The 19701-nt window shown below is 48.0% G+C and overlaps 1 pseudogene; it reads right to left on the reverse strand.

Moving 5' to 3' along the window:
* Positions 1-8424: 8424 nt before the first annotated feature.
* Positions 8425-19701, reverse strand: part of LOC146174852 (uncharacterized) — a 28573-nt pseudogene continuing 17296 nt past the window's right edge.

Below are 19701 nucleotides of genomic sequence, written 5' to 3' on the forward strand. Positions count from 1 at the left end.
TACATGCCAAACATCTTCAGCGATTTCTAGCAAAATGGAGTGCTTCAGCGAAATGGACATGTGACGACACACGTGTGCATATTTCCACGCAGCCTCCACCTTTTTATCGTCCGGCCGAGCATTACATGACCGCACACTGGACGGCATTAGCGATAAAACACTGCGCCACCCGAGGCATGCGCCAGCGAAGTGGCTACAAAAAAAAAAAAAGACTACCCGGTTAGGAAGAGCGGCTTTTTTTCCTTCTGCTAGTGAGACAAGTATGGCGTTGGTATGCTCGCCTGCTGCCACTGCTAATCGAATAAACAGTTACTACGTTTTTAACTTGGGATTTATCCTTCAGCCGAAACGACATCACACATCTGGTGACCCGTACAACGAGCTATAACTTATCGCCATGTACAAGCAAGGGCAACAGCTTTAGGAACGGTACTGCCAACTCAAAGCTCGCGTGCAGTGGCATCCTGCCGGCTCCGCCTAAGACGTCAGAACCCCGGCACACGGCATTCCGCACGCTGACCCGCTCGACGTCTGGCGTGTAGCTGTCCAGCTTCTGCCGTTTTGGCCGTTTTCATCCCAGATATAGTTCGTTCAAGCCGAGGACTACTTCTCCGTCGCACGCATCACACTAGACCGGACCTGATGCGATTATCTCGTCGCCCACCTCGATGCCCACTAAACCAACGAGAAACGGAATATCCTTGGCAACCCACCAACGGCCAAGCCTTACGAACGATTCAAAACCTATCTCATCTGCCACCGGCCACTATCGGCAGACCAGAAACTGCGTCAACTATAGCACGCAGAATTTGCTGTGCGCATGCCTTCGCACCTCCTCCGCCGCATAGGTGCTCTCTCGGGCAACATGAAGCCCTGGATTTATACTGCCGGCGCTCTGGTTTCGAAGACTTACACCTAACATCAAGGGAATTCTACAGGCTCAGCTTAAGGTACTTCTCGACCAACTTTCTAGGATCGCTGATCGCGTCATTCAGGTCTGTTTGCCACAGTTCTCGCCCACCGCCCAGGCTGTCGCCATACTGGTGAACACCACAAATGTTGCGCGTCGTATCGACAATATCAATCGAAAGTTTAGCTCCTTGCACGACGCCTGGATCAACACTTGCCGACGCGCCACCCGCGAAGTCGAGACCATAACACCACCTCGTCGCAACAGCCTGGTGACGAGGGCCGGTGCAACTACCATCTACACCTCGTGGACAGAGCACGACAACGTCGACCACCCTGCTCCGCTGGACAAAAGGGAAATGCCCACGATTGCTCCTATACACGACTGCGAACTGACAACTTGGAGGCCGTCGCATCTTCGTCCCCGATAAAATTACAACGCAGCGGTTCCTTGCCGACAGCGGTTTTGACACCTGCTGCTGCAGCTGCTCGACATCGGTCGACTCTTGTTCCACGAGAGACGCCTGTCTTATTGTCAATGAAGTAGTGGACGTTATTTCTACAAATCGTCTCTCTTCGGTGCTTTCTTCTTTCTTTGGAACTGCTGTCTCTGAAGAAACAAGTTCTTTCTTTACTGCTGCATTTTCGATAAGTGTGATACCAGAGCGTCGCTCGTAAGTGGTCTCTTTGGTCGTTAACTCGTCTATAGTTGTTGTGACTCCGGGTGAAGCATTAATCGCGCCTTCCAGAAGCAGAGTGCGTCCACGCACGTCTTGGAGCGACTCTGTGTGCGCAATGTGCCCACCTATCATCGAGGCTGACTCCACCGGCGATGAGCGGCGTGCAGATTCTCCAGTAGCTGTGGTTGACGCAGCTGATATATCTGGGCCAAGCAGCGTTTTATGTGCAGAAGTTACACCGTTATCTGTAGAGGTAGTATCTCGAAACATCGGTTCAGCTGTAGGCGATTCTGGCTTGATATCTGACGTCTCAGTGACAACTTCTTTAAATGGCGCAGATTCTATAAAAGGTGACATTTTGGATCCCGAGAATGGCACTAATGAATTCTCTATGACCATGGTTTTTTCTTCGCTCTCAGACACTTTTAATTTTTCTGGCATGTTATCAGTTTTATTCACGCCTTTCTTTTCCTGCCCGATGAAGACGGCTGCTGATTCCCGAGAGCTGCTACTGAAATAGTTTTCAGACGATTCCTCCTCCTGAGCAGTCCCTGGACAGATAGCCGGTATACTTTCCGACACATTACCCATCGCAAGTGCTGGTATACCGCACGAAGCGTCTAGTCTGTCGAGAGACAGTGCACGGGTCGCAGAATATATATCTGTATAACCTTCGCATTCTCGCTCAATCTCGGGAGAGGAGCGTTTATACGATTGCTGCTCTTTTTCCGTCTCGCTCGTTTCCTTTGTCTTCTCGGATGGCTCATTTCTTGCTGCCACAGCGTGGAAACTTTCTCCAACATGAGCTGGTTTCTTGTCTAAATCGTATATTACTTCAACGGCAAGCGAATCCTTCCTTTCAACAAGTAGGTCAGCCGCAGACTCGTAAGCAGTCATCGTGCCGCTGGATACCACGCTTGCAAGTGCGCTTTGCAAACCGCCATCACTGGCGGTAGCCATATTGTCTAGAGCTTCAATTGCCCACCTTTTCCCCCCTTCACTCAAGCTTTGCACATCAGCCTGTCGTGCAGCAGAAGCTGTTCCTGTTGTTTCTGACCAATGACCACCTGTGTCAAGAGTCAGAGAAGAGACTTTCGTTGTCGGTGATGTAGCTTCCGCAGCGTCCATCAAGGCTGCTTGGCCAGCCTTGACATGAACGTTTCTGCGCTCTTTCTGGGCCTGTGTTTCAGATGTTGAAGCAGGCATAGTCGATAGCGGCTGGGATGCAGACTCAGATAACATTTGCATTTTTTCATGATCACCGGCCTTCGGAGTACTTTCGAGGAGGTTGAGTACCTGAAGATCGCTAGCGGCCTCAGGACCCATGCTGTCGGTCTGGTTCAGGAGCCCTTCAGCGGACTGTGCATCCAGCACTGCACTTGTGACGACTTCTGCCGCTGGTATTCGACCATAACTCTTAAAAGTATCCTCATCGACCTGGACGCTGCCCTTCTCGGACTCGTATGTGCGCTATGGCTTATACGATTCCGTGCCGCTGGGAGCAAACCTTTCCTGGATTGTCAATTCCTTTGATTGGCTAGCTAGATCGGAAGTAGCGGTGACGATTTCCTTGAGCTCTTGACCGGCGGGGATGTTGCTGGAGTCACGATGACGTCTTGTAGAGCTGTCTATATCTCTTTTTGTTTCTAGGCCGTCGATGGCCATATCATCCATGACTGCTCCGTGGGGCCAGACAAGGCATCGTCATCTTTAGTAGCGCTGAGGCTAATAGAAAGAAATGGAGAAGGCTTCTCACGAGTGCCGTCAGAGGAAGCCTTGCACGTGTCGAAGTCGCTTGAAGGAGTTTCCACCACTGTCTGGTTACTGAGAGGCTCCGTCGGCGTGATTATTTCCTTTATGTCGGTAAATTGGGCAGAAAGAAGCCTCTCTGCCTCGTAAGGAGTCAAATCGGTTGAAGTCTGCATAGAACTCTTCAATTTAACGTCACTCTTGCTGTATATGGGGGCCACCTGTTCCTGCAGTGGAAGCGTACTTTGAATGTCCACTGGCGCTTTTTCTCCAGAGTAAGCTTCGCGGACGGAGGCCACAGCTCGGAACCCTTCCACTTCTTTATCCTCTGTGGAAACACTACCTTCTTTCGCTTCTTTACTAGTCGCTGCAGGACCACTGCCCAAACTTCGATCTTGCGTTTCTCCAGACGGTGCAGCTTTGACCGCCGGCAAGTCGATTTCCTCGGGAATAGCTGGCATCAATGAGGAACCGCTCAAATTGGGCTCTATTACAATTTCTGTGTAAGAACGTTTTTCTGTAAGAACCCTCGTCTCTGATATGTGCTTCTTGGTTACCTTCTCCTTTGGGAAGTAGAATACCTCCTCCGTTTCGGACGTAATGACAGAGTTCTCAACATTCTTCACTTCTTTCACGGACCTGTTCATACAAGCTTCCATGATGGCTTTCTCGTCGATAACAGTTGGGTTTTTGGTCTGATATCCGTCTGAGCTGACAGAAAGCAAATCCATTGGACGAGACATCAACGCAGTGGTCTCCATTTGTCCGCTTTTGTTTTGCGCTATGGAGCCACTAAGATCTCCATTTCCTGTACTTTCGTTCTGATACTGGTTGCTATCGAGGTTGACTTCCATTTGTCTCGGCTCTTTGTGATTGCTAGGAACATCCGCAAAGCTTCGCTCTGCCTTTGGGCTTGCCTTCTTGGAGTCAGAAAGGCTTGACTCGGTAATTTTTACCCCTATATCACGCCTGCTGTCAGCGTCGGTGCAGCTGTATTCTGTCTGCCCTGGTTTTTCATTCGCTGCAGCGTCTTTTGAGGCTACCAAAAAGCTTGTTTTCACGTCACTAGTATCCTCAGCTTGGCTGATATTACCGCGTTCATTAATGTCGTTGGTTGAACTGTTTTTCGGCTCCTGTGGGTTATTATCTTGGTCCCAAAGCGTGACAGTTATGCTGCGGTTATCTTCCTTGGAAGTCACTTCGGAAAAGGCTGCGTCGTGTTCACAGTTTGGGACATTGAAGCCTGACTTCCTTCTTGCCCTACAGGAGCATTGCCAAGCGAGAAATGGACAGATTGAACATTGATATCTTGGGTATCAGCGAGCTCAAGTGGACCGGAATGGGATAATTTAACTCCGGCGACCATTATGTCTTTTATTGTGGGCACGAATCCAAGAGAAAGAATGGGGTCGCTCTCATAGTAAACAGAAGATTGGGCAAAGCAGTGCTAGGGTACATCCCCCAAAACGACCGAATGATGCTGCACCTGCTGCTACCCACGAGCCAATCTTCAAGGTACCCGCCCTCCTACATCTTTCGAGCACCGCGCTGCAAACAGGTCAATAATCAACGTACGGCTCGCTCCACCTACACGTCCAGCTCAAAAACCTATGCCTTCATTGAAATTTTGTCGTCCCCGACGTCATCGAGCAAATCTTCGGCTCAGAGTTTTTTAGCACTACAACCCGTACCGGATTGCCTTCACGACTGTTCATCAAAGCGACAACGGGATATTCTTCGCTAGGACAGCGAACAGCAGCTACCCACCAGCCAAGCATCAAGGTACGTGGTGCTGAAAATTATTCACCGTACCACGCCATCCTCACCGAATATCTTGGTTTGGTGCACCCTAGCGGGTTGCAGCACACCACTGCACACAACACCCGGACTATCGCAGACCCCTAAGTTTTTTGCGTGCCCGCCACCTTGCCCGGGAAAGTGTCAGTTCCAAGCGGTGCTCCGTGAGGGAATCTCCCGCCGCTCCGATGGCCCATGCGCCTCACCACTTCACCTTGACCCGAAGAACACCGAAGGCTGGAGCCCCACTGGGGACTACCGTGCCCTGAACGCCCGCACAATTCCGGACAGGTACCCCGTCTACCACATACCACACGCCACATTCTCCGGGCCACGCTTGATGATCATGCTTTCCAGCTGAAGCAGTGCGTCCTAACTCTGCATGAGCTAAGAAGTGAATTATTTTCTGTCATTTCTGTAAGAGTGGGAACACCTTCCAAATTGGCAACCAGGCTTTGTAAGTAAGCCCACAGTAGCGAGACTACGTGTAACACAATGTCGCAGCTTCTCGCTGTTGAAGTATAGCTGTAAATTGAACATAAATACAAGCTCATTGACATCACTAATTTATGTATGAGATCAAAACGCATCACAAAATTTAGCTTAAACACTTTACTACAGAAAGTGGGAATATTCAGTGGCTGTGAGTAGATAATAAATAGTTTAAAGGCGCAAAACACAGACTACACACATAAGTAGGTGACAGGAAGAAGCGCCATGCAAGCGCCATGGCGCTTCGCCTGGGTGAGAAATTCGCCTGGGCGACAAAGAGGTTGCCCGTACGCGCGCTCCGTGGGTGTAGCCTGAATGTCCGGGTTGAAGGTAGCGCTGACACTAAGGGCGACAGCTGGAATAACTTCGAGCCAGGTCGAGGTTGGGTGGCACATGATGGCTGCTTTGAGCTCTCGGTGGAAACGCTGGATTATCCCACTCCGATTGGGGAATTGACGTGCATGCTGACTTTAGCGTGCTGGCATTGAATGCAGGAGTGCGCCCAGGTACAGCAATCCTGCTGCATGGAGGACCAGGTATAGCGGCGGGCCACGAGGTGTGTACAGGCGCGTATGCCGGTGTGGCTGAGATTATGGAGCTCGTTGGAGAGGCCACGGCGATAGGAAAAGGGCAAGTAACACCTGCTTAATGCGGTTGACATGTTGCAGTAGGCAGTCGCTGTCGATCCAGGCATGGGGACTTGTTGCAGCTGGAGTGAGTACCCGCTTTTACGAAGTTCTTGCGATTCGACGGCCATAGTCTGATCCTCCGCGAGGGCGTAAGCTGTTATTTGCAAAGAGCTGGTAGCTGTCACACGTGAAAGCGCGTCGGTGGCAAAGTTGTCCTTCCAGCTTACTTGGTGGATGTCGGTGGTATACTAGGCAGTGAACCAGAGCTTGTTCTACTGGAAAAGCGGGAGATTTGTCGCAGTGTTGAGAGAAGGCCTAGGTCAGAGAGCTAATGGAGAACTAACACAAGAAAAAAAAACCTAGCTTGTGTGTTAGTAAGCCATCCATTTTTCTGCATGAAAGCGAGATTGCGTGCCTGCATCCTATGTAGCAACACGTGTGTTTGCTTGTCCACTTCTTGATATGGTGGTCACTTTTTCCATATATTGAGTTCCCTATTTGAATAATCTTTCAGTTAGAGTCAGCGCTCTACTTGTGTATCTTTGTTCTGGTGATTGTCGTTTGCGCAGTTTTTTCATCCACTAGGTCATAGTATATGGTCGGCATGGATAGTGTTCTGCTGTGCTTTCAGAATGTGGCGCCAGTGTTGTAATGCTTCATATATGCTTTGTAATAAGCTGGAGAACTTGATTGGACGGGGGCCGTAGTACCGTCGGTGGGTCTGGCAACAAAGGTTCGTTTTATGAGCTGAGAGCTTGCCGGTGACGAATAGGGATGTCAAGTGCTGTCTATGCGTTGCATAAGCGCTGCGCCGCCGACGAAGTTAAAGCCCTCCATAAAGAGCCCTTAGGGAGCGTCTAACACGGGATGGGAGAGAGGTGTGGCGGTGCAGAGAGCAGTTTTGCATTCTTAGAAAGGTTTCGTTAAAGCCGGTGTCCCCGTGGCGGGTAGGTTTCCTCATAGAGATGACAAGTCATTGGTCAAGGGGAGCCTGATAGTCGGCTGAATCCGGCAAGAAACGCCCGTAAAGTTCAGCCTCTCGACCGAACAGCGAGGTCTGTAGCGCTGATGGATTCAAAGTAATTTTGCAGGTGTGAGATGCTTTAAGGCAAAAGTCGAGTTCCCTCTGATGAAACTACATGGCTGTGGAATTCGATGACTGAAGCGCCGAGCATACTCTTTTGGACATTGGCGACTACACTGTGGTCATCGAGGTGCTCGAAAAGCAGACGAAGGTGCGTGTGGCGTTCGTCGGCATGACAGAAAATGCCAATAAGTCGTCAAGATAGACGAAGCAGAAGTCGAGGCCGCCGACGATTTTGTCGATGAAGCGTTGAAAGGTTTATCCAGTGTTCCTCGGGCCAAAACTCATGAAGGGAACCTTGAACAAGCTGAAATGGGAAATCATTGCAGTTTTCGGGACGTCGTCGGTGTTGACGGGTATCTGCGTGCAGGCCTTCAAGTGTGGCCCGGAGAATGTGGTGTGTGGTATGTGGTGGACGGGATACCTGCCCGGAATTGTGCAGGCGTGTAGGGCACGGTAGTCCCCACAGGGGCTCCAGCCTTCGGTGTTCTTCGGGTAAGGGTGATGTGGTGAGGCGCATGGGCACCGCTTGGAACTGACATGGTCCGGGGCAAGGGGACGGGTACGCAAAAAACTGTGGTGCCTGGGATTGTCCGGGTGTATTGCACAGTGTTGTGCTACAATCCGCTAGGGCGCATCAAACCAGGACATTCGGTGTTGATGGCGTGCTACGGTGAATTGTTTTCAGCACCACGTACCTTGATGCTTGGCTGGTGGGTAGTTCGCTCTCCTGGCGAAGAATATCCTGTTGTCGCTTTGGTTAAACGGTCGTGAAGGCAGACCGGTAGCGGGTTGTAGTGCACAAAAAATCTGAGCAGTAGATTTGCTCGATGACGTCGGGGACGACAAAATTCCAATGAAGGCATAGGTTTTTAAGCTGGACGTTTAGGTGGAGCGAGCCGTACGTTGATTATTGACCTGTTTGCAGCGCGGTGCTCGAAAGATGAAGGAGGACGGGTATCTTGAAGATTAGCTCGTGGGTAGCAGCAGGTGTCGGAACCGCTGTCGACAAGGAACTGCTGCTTTGTATTTTGATTGGGGACGAAGATGCGACGGCCTCCAAGTTGTCAGTTCGCAGTCGTGTCTACGAGCAGCCGTTGGCATTTCCCTTATGTCCAGCGGAGCAGGGTGGTCGACATCGCTGTGCTCTGTCCACGATGTGTCGATGGTAGTAGCAACGGCCCTCGTCACCAGGCTGCTGCGACGAGGTGCTGTTACAGTCTCGACTTTGCGTGTGGCGCGTTGACAAGTGTTGATCCAGGAGTCGTTGAAGTAGCTAAACTCTCGATTGATATTGTCGATACGGCGCGCAAGGCCTGTGGTGCTCACCAAGGTGGCGACAGCCTGGGCGCTGGGCGACAACTGTGGCAAACAGACCTCGATGACGCGATCAGCGATCCTGGCAAATTGGTCGAGAAGTACCTTGAGCTGAGCCTACACAATTGCCTCGATGTTAGGTGTAAGTCGTTGAAGCCAGAGTGCTGGCAGTATGACTCCTGGGCCGGCTTGCACGATAAAGTCCGAGCTAAGTCCAGACTTAAATGGTGTCTTTAGAAAGACCAAGCTTATTTAAGACGGCTCGTGTTCCGAACGTCGAACGCTTCGGGTTCATGTTCACCAGAGTGGCTTCCCAGAACGGCCTCAGCAACCACCTGGGGCATTTTTTCCTCGTAACAGAATCTTAAGCCGCAGAAAGCAATGGCACGAATTTTACACAACGCAAAATTGACGGAATGTGTACATCTTACAGCAGGGACAGTGCCAGCGCATCCCTGTATTTCCCTAATTTCTCTACTTAGACACCTGGCGTCCTTGTGTCTTAACCAAGACAGCACTAGAGTCGTAATCATACAAGCGACTTATTCAAGTCAGGACTGAAGCCCAATCTTAACTCCAGTCTTAAGCGGCCATGCTAGTGGCCTATTCTTTAGACTCCAGTTAAGTCTGGACTTAGCTAAGACAGTCTTAAGATTGTTTTGTGCAAGCGGGCCCTGGACTTCTATGTTGCCCGAGAGAGCATATATGGGGTGGAGGAGATGAAAAGGCTTGCGCACGGCAAATTCTGCGTACTCTAGTTCACGCACTCTCTGGTCTTCCGATAGTGGCTGGCGGCGGATGAGTTAGGTTTTCAGGCTTTCGTTATTCTTGGCCGTTGATGGGTTGCCAAGGATATTCCGTGCCTCGTTGGCTTAGTTGGCATCGAGGTGGACGACGAGATAATCGCAGCGGGTCCGCTCTTGCGTGATGTGTGCGAGGGAGAAGTGGGCCTCGATTTGGACGAACGATATTTCGGATGAATACGGCCAAAACGGCAGACGCTTGACGGCTACACGCCAGACATCGAACGGGATAGCACACGGAACGCCGTGTTCCGGGGTTCTGTCGTCCTAGGTGGAGCCGGCAGGATGGCACTCCAAGGGAGCTTTGAGTTGGCCGTATCGTTCCTGAAGCTTTTGGTCTTGCTCGTCCATGGCGATAAGTTATAGTCCGTTGTCCGGGTCACCAGATGTATGATGTCGTTTCTGCTGGAGGACAATTCCAACATAAAAACGTAATATCTTTTTATTCTATTAGCAGTGGCAGCAGTCGAGCGTACCAACGCCATACTTGTGTCACTAGCAGAAGGAAAAAAGCCGCTCTTCCCAGCCGGCCAACCGCTTTCTTGTAGCCAGCTTCGCTGGCGCATGCCTGGGATGGCGCAGTGTTTTATCGGTGATGCAGGCCAGCGTGCGGACATGTTATGCCCTGCCGGATGATACAAAGGCGGAGGCTGCTAGAAAATAATCGCAGTGTGTGTCGCCACATGTCCATTTCGCTAGAAGCCCTCTATTTTGTCTGACATCGTTGAAGAGGTCTGGCATGTACAAAAGCTCATCCAGGTTTCGGAGCATCTTGTTAATGATTTTGTCTGAACCCCGGGGTTAATGTCGTTCTGAAGTTGTATATGGCTGACAGTATTTCCCATAGCAAGTTGTCTGCGTCCAATTTGGGGCTCTGGTGGGCGCGGGAGTCCCGGATTGGTGTCCGAATAGTGGTAGTTAGGCACTATTTTTAAGGCTTGGAGAAGGGCGTCATCTTGTAGGGAGATTTATGAAGGAGTCGGGTAACATTTTCCGTTGGTTGTTCTCTCTAAATAGTACTCTGTAGAACTGAGTAGTAGTGATCTGGATCCAACAGACAGCGGAAAAATGTCCACGTGTTTTCCAAGCCGAGATTCCGCTTATGCATTTCCATTGCAGACATGCCAACTGTCCTGCATGGGCTTCAATCATTTTATCCAGTGTTGCGACGGGAATGTTGTGTAGGCTGTTAAGTTTGTTCACTACCATCTTTTTTGCAGACTGCCGTGTACCTCGCGTATGTGAAGGATGCGGCTGTTTGTGATTTCAGTATCAAGGGAGTCTGGGATTGTGGAGGTTAGGTTTTCTGGTTTCTACGTTCTGGTTTTCCACTTAGCCCATTTGTCCAGATCGTGAATGATGGTTGGAGCCTAATTGAGAGTGGTGGCGGAACTCACCCCAGTTTACAGTTACAATGCGCGTCGAGTATATTAAGCCAGTGAACTGAACTGAATTTTTGTATTTACGATGGCGTGGTGGCTTATAATGCCACACGCACAAAAAAAAAAAATAAATCCATGGCAGTGGGACTATAAACCTAGAAACTTCGCTGCAAAAGAAAATGATTGCTCGTCCTGCAAAGTTACGACAGGTAAACTGCTGCTGAGATCGCTCTGACGGGGCTATGACACATGATACCTGGACGTGCGGAGCGAGGCTAACAGTATATAAGTTTTGATTTTCTATGTTTCCAAAGATGCCTTATTTACTACTAGGACAATATTCACATCGCTGAAAACAGGTGTTCATCATGAGATGGATTCCCAGAGCAGTCGACCGCAGGAGAGGCTGAAGGAGACATCTGGTTGAGTTTTATCAGACGACATCTGGAGCTGCACCCAATTTAATCTCTTGCCCTGCTCTTGGACAATACCAGCGCCGCCGTTCGGAAATTATGCATTTAATTAAGCTGCATTTATTTGGCTCCACCGTACATTGGTGTTGCATAGTACATTAAAGGTGATGATGCTTTTCGTTGGTCTCTTCTCTCCTTCGGTCAAAGTGGCAGTGGAACTTCGATTCCTAAACTTTGTGAATACCCACATAGCTATCATCACATCTATAGGCAGATTTCTTGATGTTGTATTCGCAATTTATAAACATAACTAACTTCAGACACTATGCTTTTGTTTTGTTAGAATATATGGTCTACATTCGTAGGTTTGTATTTTAACGAGTTTCGCGTGGCGGGATGCACAGAGCCGTTGCCTATAAACCGCCTAGCTGGCGGACGCCGCGCGTTTTGGGCGCCATCTGGCAATCAAGGAGCAACCAGAAGATCTACTATCCTTTATGCAACAACAACATAGCTAGACATTGTGAGTTGCACATCTTAATTCTTCTCTAGCGTGAGGATTATAGTAGTGACGATGATAGGCTAGTCAGCGGCGCATTTCGGGCGACCCTGTACTCAGAATTGCATAGATTGTATTAGACTAGATTAAATTGGACTGCACTGGACTCGATAGGACAAGCTTTTATTGGGCACGTACTTATTGAATTGGACAGGATTTCTTGGATTGCATTTCAATGGAATGAACTGTACTTAATTTGAGTGGATTTGATTAGACTGGATCAGCTTGGATAGGATTAGATTAGACTTTATTGGGTTAGACTGGATGGGATGAAACTAGATTAGATTGGAGAGGAGTAGGCAGCACAGATTCGGGCACACATTATTTTGCTACTTATATCCTGGTCTAGCTGAGCAAAGCCATATCGCTTTTTTGGCTTAGTCTACAAACAATTTATTAAAATAAATCAGTGCATGTAGTACTTGCCGCTATTCTCACTTAACCATTGCCGATCCCTCTATTTTTGCATGGGCTAAAGAAGAAGAAGATATGTTTGGAACCATCGCTCGGCGCAGAAGCCATTAGGCGGCCCATGCTAACCCCATTAACGCGGCGGGCTATTGCTTGCAGTTAGTTAAGGGACACCTCGATATTGTTCCTCCACTGCTGTCGAAAGCAGCAGTGTCTAATAACTCAGACAGGTTGAGTTCAATACGCTCAGCGAGTTACAGTATTTCGAATACATCTCACCGAGCAGTTTTTTTTTTTTTTTTGTACGAAAACTTGCCATAAGACATATTATATAAACTCATGTAAATGGTTTTCCGTGAGGAACCGGAGCAGGCTCCAGCTCTTAGCGTTGTCGGTGAGCCATTTAGAAAAGTCATCTGCCTCATCAACAATGGCATATTCGGAACAGGTGGATGACTCTGAACCCGAGACTACCAGTGCATCATCTACGTCTATCTCATCTTGCTCAGGCACTGAAGTGCCTGCTCTGAAGATGGTGAGATGACAGAAGGTGAAGGTCAAGCCGGTTATCTCTACCCGCAGGCGGAACAACGTGGGAGGTCCAGGCATTTCTGTACCTAAGGACGCACCGTTAATGTCGAAAGGTAATGGCGATGCGTTTTCTCTGAAAAAGGCTCCCGGAGTTTAGTAGATTTTCTACGCCCGCTTTACGAATAATTTTCTTTGCTCTATTTATTAGTGTGCGCATCCCAAAGGAACTCAGGCTGTTGTGGAAGCAGTTCTCGGGCGCTTGGGTAAATTATTAATAACAAAGGCTGTCCAACCTGCGCTGGGACCGCACAGAAGGCAGTTCCTTGATATTCCACCTCCCTCGCAAGGTGGCCTCCGCAGGCAGGATCGAAGCACTACTGCGGTTAAGTGCCGACAGCCCTAAACTCTTAGCCAAGACTTCAGAGCATTAGGAGTGCGTAGAAACCAAGGCCACAATCTACCCACTATTCCACTAAAGGAAGTAACTAGACTGCGTTGAATAATAATATTATTAATAATAATGAAAGTAATAATAATATGGTTCACAGGAAATGAAAGGCGTGGAATCTATCACACGTTTTGTGGACACCTGACCCGCGCCGTAAGAGAAGGGAGGAAAGTGGGAGTGAAAGCGTAGAGAGAGGGGTGCCGTAGGGGAGGGCTCCAAAGTACTTTGACCACCTGGTGATTGATTGATTGAATGTCCTTTATTGAATGGGAAGGCTCATGGCCATGGATAGGGATAAAAGGCAGTAGATACAATCTTCATTGTTTAGGTCGTCACTGGAATCACATTGCTCTAACCAGGCCACTAAGCGAGCCATACTTGGCAAATATCATCTGTGTGTTAGCATCAGCTTCTAGAAGGGAACGGTAGTTCAGGCGGTAGGGTTTGATCTTGGAGCGTCCCGTAGAAAAAGCAGGGCAATCCCAGAGTAGATGAGATATGCCGCCGCGAGTTTGAGTCGTACAGTGGGGGCACATAATCATTTTCTCCGTATACTGACGCCAGCAGGCCATAATACGTGGTGTAGCACGCGGATGGCATTTCGTTTCGCCTCCATCTAAAAGCAGCCGCTTGCGGTAGGGGATGAACCCGGGTGCCCCGGCAGAGAAGTCGGGCGTCTTACCACTTCACAATCGTGCTGGGTCTTTCACAGAATACTAAATCTAGTTTTCTAACATATGACAGTTCCCATCGTTGATGTTCAATGGAAATGTGCTGAATATTACATCCTATGATCGCAGATAACAGTTAACTTCCCAACTTGAACACTCGATGCGAGTTCATCTCTTTAAAACTACAAACCAGCAACATTATACGGGTTCACAGGCTGCAAATAGGAAAAAAAATCTTTCGGCGCACATTGAGGCAGACCGGCACTACGAAGCGCGCTTACATTGAGAGGTCGTTGACAATACAGGCAGCAGTGACGGATGGCGTTCTCGCGTACATAGTGTAAGGTCTCCAACTAAATCGAAGATCCCAGGTTATCATCGAGATTTTACCTCGCAAACGTCTTCCTATTTCCACCGTAACATTTGTGAGAGAATGAAAATATAAAGTTTGGCTATTAGTCGCACATTCATAGAGGCTGCTCACAGTGAGGCCACCTTTTATTCCGATAGTAATACTGCGCCAGGTTTCGCGCCATCGCGTATCCCAGGCGGACGCCACGGTTGACCTTGAACAGCCGATGAGGAGGAGGAGGAGGAGGAGAAGGCTGGTAACTTGCACACTCGCCTCATACTCATAAAGGATCAGCTTAGGTGACCCCAAAAATGTAGTACCTTACACTGATAGGGCGTGTAAGGGGAATAATGTTGCAGGCATAAGAAGCTTCCGTCGTTGCTATCGCAATTTAACTAGGGTTAACCGAGTTAAACCACAACTAATATTTTTATTAGATAGCACTGGGCAGCGTACAATAGGTTGACATCAGTTTTGTTTATACGAACTGTATGAAGCAATGAGTAAACAGTATAAAAATGAAACGCAGGGAATTCGCGACATGGTGATTTAAAGTGTTATCTGCATTAGGCTAGCGTGACCTCTGAACAGCTTCGAATTGTTCATAGTCGGGTGACATTCTCACGTGACAAGCAACTTGACCCGAATGCAGCATCACGGTAATGCGAGCACTCCAATCAAGTGGCTTTAAACCACCGTCACATTAAGCTTTTCGGTGCACACTCCAGTATATATCCTTGTCGAGCGGCGCTAAGGGCTCACATGCTCACATTAGAGGTGACAGTATATACGAATTCGTGTTGGCAAATTTTGTGAAACGGAGATCTTATATCCTCAAAATAACAGGCTTCTACCACGCCGACACCTCAATCAAAGGACATCTAGGCGCAGTTCTCCGCTCGCTGTTCTCCCCGAGCTGTGGCACCGCAGCGGTGGTTACGGCAAGTAGGCGCCTAGCATCGGTTTCGGGCGACAGAGCAGGCCGCACCTAGTGCGCTTCCGTCGAGCACAAATGATAGGACTAAATTTTCTGCATCCGTTCTCGAGCAATCGCACGTCGGCTCTCGTTCCGTATTTTCCATTCTTCAGAAGAGCCATGCTTTCTTCCGGCCCCATCTAGCTTTGCCGGAGACACGATAGCATTGTCGTCGGGCGCCGGAGACCAGCTTCTTTAATATTCTAGGTGGTTATGTCAAGCATGGGAGCGTGCCTGTGGCGTTATTGTCGTCAAACCTATAGAGCGCGTCAAGTATCAGTGGATGAAATAATTACTGCGAATACATGCAGCTGTGCACAATGTCCCAAACATTTGGCTTGACCAGCACCACTAATAAACCTAAGGGACACTTATGCTACGCCGTGAATTGTATGATGGGATAGCATATCGCACACACCGACATTTTTTTCTCAGTTTTAAAGCGGTTTTATATTTTTTTTTTATGCGCCGCTACTTAGCATTAGCAAATATTGTTTATTAATTCTAAGAACTTGAACCCCTTTTCACGTATTTTTTAATGTCCTAATTATTTTAGTGTGCTAATTTGTCATTTACCGTCTAACTTTCCTAATGAAAGCCAATAAAGGTACAGAACACTCGAATTTAGGTCTCAAATTTTTATCGCCGTAGTGAAAAGATTCAAGTTTAAAGTTTTCGATTCCATCGGTTTTGGTAGAAATGCTGCAGAAAATATTTCGATGAGTGCTGACGCCCCTTTTCATAAAGTCTGATGCTGAAAACCATCAGCAGCGACAGCGATGACGACTGGTAGTTGACAAAAAAGGCGTGCTTAAAACAAACGTACATTTCACTCGCCAGACAGTAATTAGACATTGTTTTTGCTTAGAATAACGTCTTTTCAGTTTCGTGTTGAAGGCTGTTACGGCCCAGTGACGCACGCCTAAAATTCTAGTGGACACCATTATCGCTTTATTCACGAAATTGCAAACACTGTGGCGCCATCTAGTAGCAAAACCTGAACGCAGACGCGTCGCGGTGTGAAAGCAGGGGTGGTTTTTAGCCTGCGGGGTGGCGCAGTGGTCGCGGCGCTCGACTACTGTTCCCAAGGGTGCGGGTTCGAATCCTGGCCTCGGCGGCCGTTTTTCGACGGGGCGAAAAGCTAGGCGCCTGTGTGCTGTGCGGTGTCAGTGTACGTTAAAGATCCACAGGTGGTCGAATTTTCCGGAGTCCTTCACTACGGCATCTTAAAGCCTGAGTCGCTTTGGAACGTTAAATTTAACGTCCCACAAACCAACCAGGCGTGGTTTTTATTTAAGGATCGAATGGAGAGAGCACGCAATATAATGAATTGTGACAAGCACTCCTCGAAGAAAAAAGAACAGTGTGCAATTACGAAAATCAGCGATATTTTACTGACATGCACTCACGTGCGGCACTACATTGAAATTAATAGGGTTTCTCCGCTAGATAGCTCCTCGGTTGTTTATATGCGATTTTCAACAGCAAATTAAAATTGGAAAGCCGCTTTCATATTGTAGTGCTCGATCTGTACTATATGAGGCAAGGTCTTTTCATCTCCACCATAACCTCATGACATATTTTGGCCAGTTTTCTATCCCTTTGAGCGCTAGCTTTTTATTCTGAGCCCTTTTACACCATGGAACCATCTTTCGCTAATTTTATTTCTTCTTCAAGTGTTTCCTTTATTCAATTATTGAGGTAATATTTGTAATTTTGTCTCATGAAGCTTCGACTTTTTATTGTGAAAACTGCAATACTTTGAACATTTTTTCATCTATTTTGCAATTATTTCAAATACTGATCAATTACACACTCTGTTTTCCTAATTATAATCATCAAGCAGAGGTTTATCAGATTCAACATTTTGACTCCTTTGAGCGCCGTTGGGAATTTTCATCGTTTTACTTCTTTTAATAACTAATGATAACTTATTTACCATAATTTCATTTACTTGTCATCGCCTATCGCAGATAAATCGATCATCACTCACTATTGGCACAAATCAGACTTCTCTGGGGAGGATGATGGTGCGATGCTTTGGGCGTGTTCTTGTGTGATTGTGGCGGCGTTTTCTATACCATCCATGTCGGCTTATCTGCAGTGTGTGGTACACCGCTTGATGTCCGTATAGAAGCTGTGCTTAATATGAGGTATTAGAAGCAATTTACGGTTAAGGTTAATGAGGGCCTTGCATTTCTCAATGAACTCTTTAGAGGAACTTCTTGTACACCTTGCCTAAGTAACACAGTAAGCGAGTTTGTGGAAGCCCATTGCCAAGCCTAATACTTGCATCTCATACAGTGCCCTCTGGACGCAATATTCTAGAGACTAGAGATTTACATTCCAGCGAATGGCACTACCCGCTTCCCATACCTCGCGCCATCCACCGAGAATTTATCAAACTTACTCTGGAAAAATGAACCACAACCATCATGACCGTCGCCGCTGAGCCCGAGTAGAGGTGCTAAACAAATATTACGACTTCGAAACGGATACAGGTGTCGCTGCAAACACGAATAAAGGAGCGGTTGTGGTCATCACCAATCCCTCCCTACAAACTCTTGCTACTGCCCCCCCCCCCCTTCGTTCCCCTCTACGGATGCAGCCAAGGAAGCAGCCATCGGCTGCGAGGTTACATCGCGGAAGCACGCTGTAAAATTTGTGACTCTGAAGCACGAATGGTGCGCGTCCAGGAAAGTTACGTTAGGTCACTGAAGGAGTGCACGAGATTTAGAATAGGTCCCGGATTGCAGTCCGCGTGCGCCTGTTTTAATTTATATTTATTTATACAAATACCTCACAGGTTCCAAACATGGAACATTGTGTGAGGGGGAGGGGTTACAGTGTATCAAAAGAAACAATGGTACATGGTTTAAAATACAAAAGTTAACAGTAATACAGGACTGGAACTGCAAATACGTATTAGAGCATGCATGGGAAGTAATAAACCGAGGATTATGACATTATACAATAGTTAGCGGCATTGGACTAAATCAACCTGCACACAGTGAACGCAATATAAAAAAAGGTATTCTGACTGCAAAAAGGTACTCAATTCGTTTTTGAATTTTAGTGGGTCAGATATGTTAGCGATGCGTTCGGGAAGACCATTCCAACTCTATAGCCCGTGGCAAGGCAGAGAAGTTAAATGCATGTGTTCGGCCGAATAGACGTTGAAAACTTATATTATTATTCAGGCGGTGGGAGGTGCGAGTCGGTCTAGTAAGTGGCACTGTTGATGCATGGTGACTGTAGATTAGTTTATGTAGCAAGCAGATAAGCGCGATATCCCGACGTGATTGTAAACTTGTGAGTGATAAGGACGACTTGATGTTAGTCACGCTGGTATGGCGGCTGTAATCATGGGGAATAAAACGTGCTGCACGGTTTTGAATAGCTTCAAGGGATTTGATTAGATACTCTTGATGTGGTGACCGGATGGCTGATGTATATTCTAGTTGAGGACGAACGAAAGTTAGAAATGCGAGCTTACGAGTAGAAATAGGTGCGCTATGTAGATTTCGCTTTAGATAGCCGAACGTGCGCGATGCTTTGGCGGTTATATTTTCAATATGCGTCGCCGATGAAAGATTTTCGGTAAGATGAACGCCGAGATATTTATAAGAAGGTGTGCGGGTTAGTGAAATCATGTTGAATGAATAACCGTGGGTTGAGAGGGAATGCTTCCGACTGACTGTCATTATTTTGTATTTTTCCGTGTTAAGTGTCATTTGCCATGATCTGCACCAGTTAGTTGCGTACTCCAGGTCCTGCTGAAGGATGACATGGTCAGTGAGAGAACGGATTTTACGATAAATTGCGTAGCATCAGCGAACAGTCGAACTGATGATCTTATGTGAGATGGGAGGTCATTAATGTATATTAAAAATAATAAAGGACCGAGGACGCTACCTTGAGGAACGCCAGATGTGACGTCGCTGAACCTATGATGGACCTAAGAATAAACCACTGGCGGCCTGATACCCTAGCTCTCTAAGTGTGCGGGCATCCTTATGAACTCCGCATAGCGGGCCAGGTTGGCGGCGGGTGAGATCAGTAGGGGTTCCAGCCAGCCACATAATTTTTATCAGTTGTAGGCCGTCATTGCACCCGCCACCGCTTAGGTGGTGGACGACAGCTGTTTCGACGCCATCTTTCTCTTCCTCTTCATTTTCTTTCTTCTGTATTTTGCCTTCTATCCGCACGAGGCAGCGGAGGTGGCTCATCTACAGAGCCAGTTTCAGGCCCGTGCATTTTCTTTTCCTTCTACTTTCAGCCGCAACAACCACAGCAACGTCATGATTCGTAGGAACATGGACGTTTGAGCGTAGCGGAGCCTTGCAGGGGTTCAGTGGCCGGATGTCCCCAAACTCCCCTGCTCCAATCAAATTCTCACTATTACCCCCGCAACTGACTCAAATACGAATTTTGAAGCGAAAAGCTTCACTACGAGGGACAGAGCCAAGCTTCGCGTATGCCGTATGCTGCATGCCGT

This window comes from Amblyomma maculatum, chromosome 11, assembly GCF_055883805.1.
Source record: "Amblyomma maculatum isolate TAMU_Amacu chromosome 11, ASM5588380v1, whole genome shotgun sequence".
NCBI classification, from domain to species: domain Eukaryota; kingdom Metazoa; phylum Arthropoda; class Arachnida; order Ixodida; family Ixodidae; genus Amblyomma; species Amblyomma maculatum.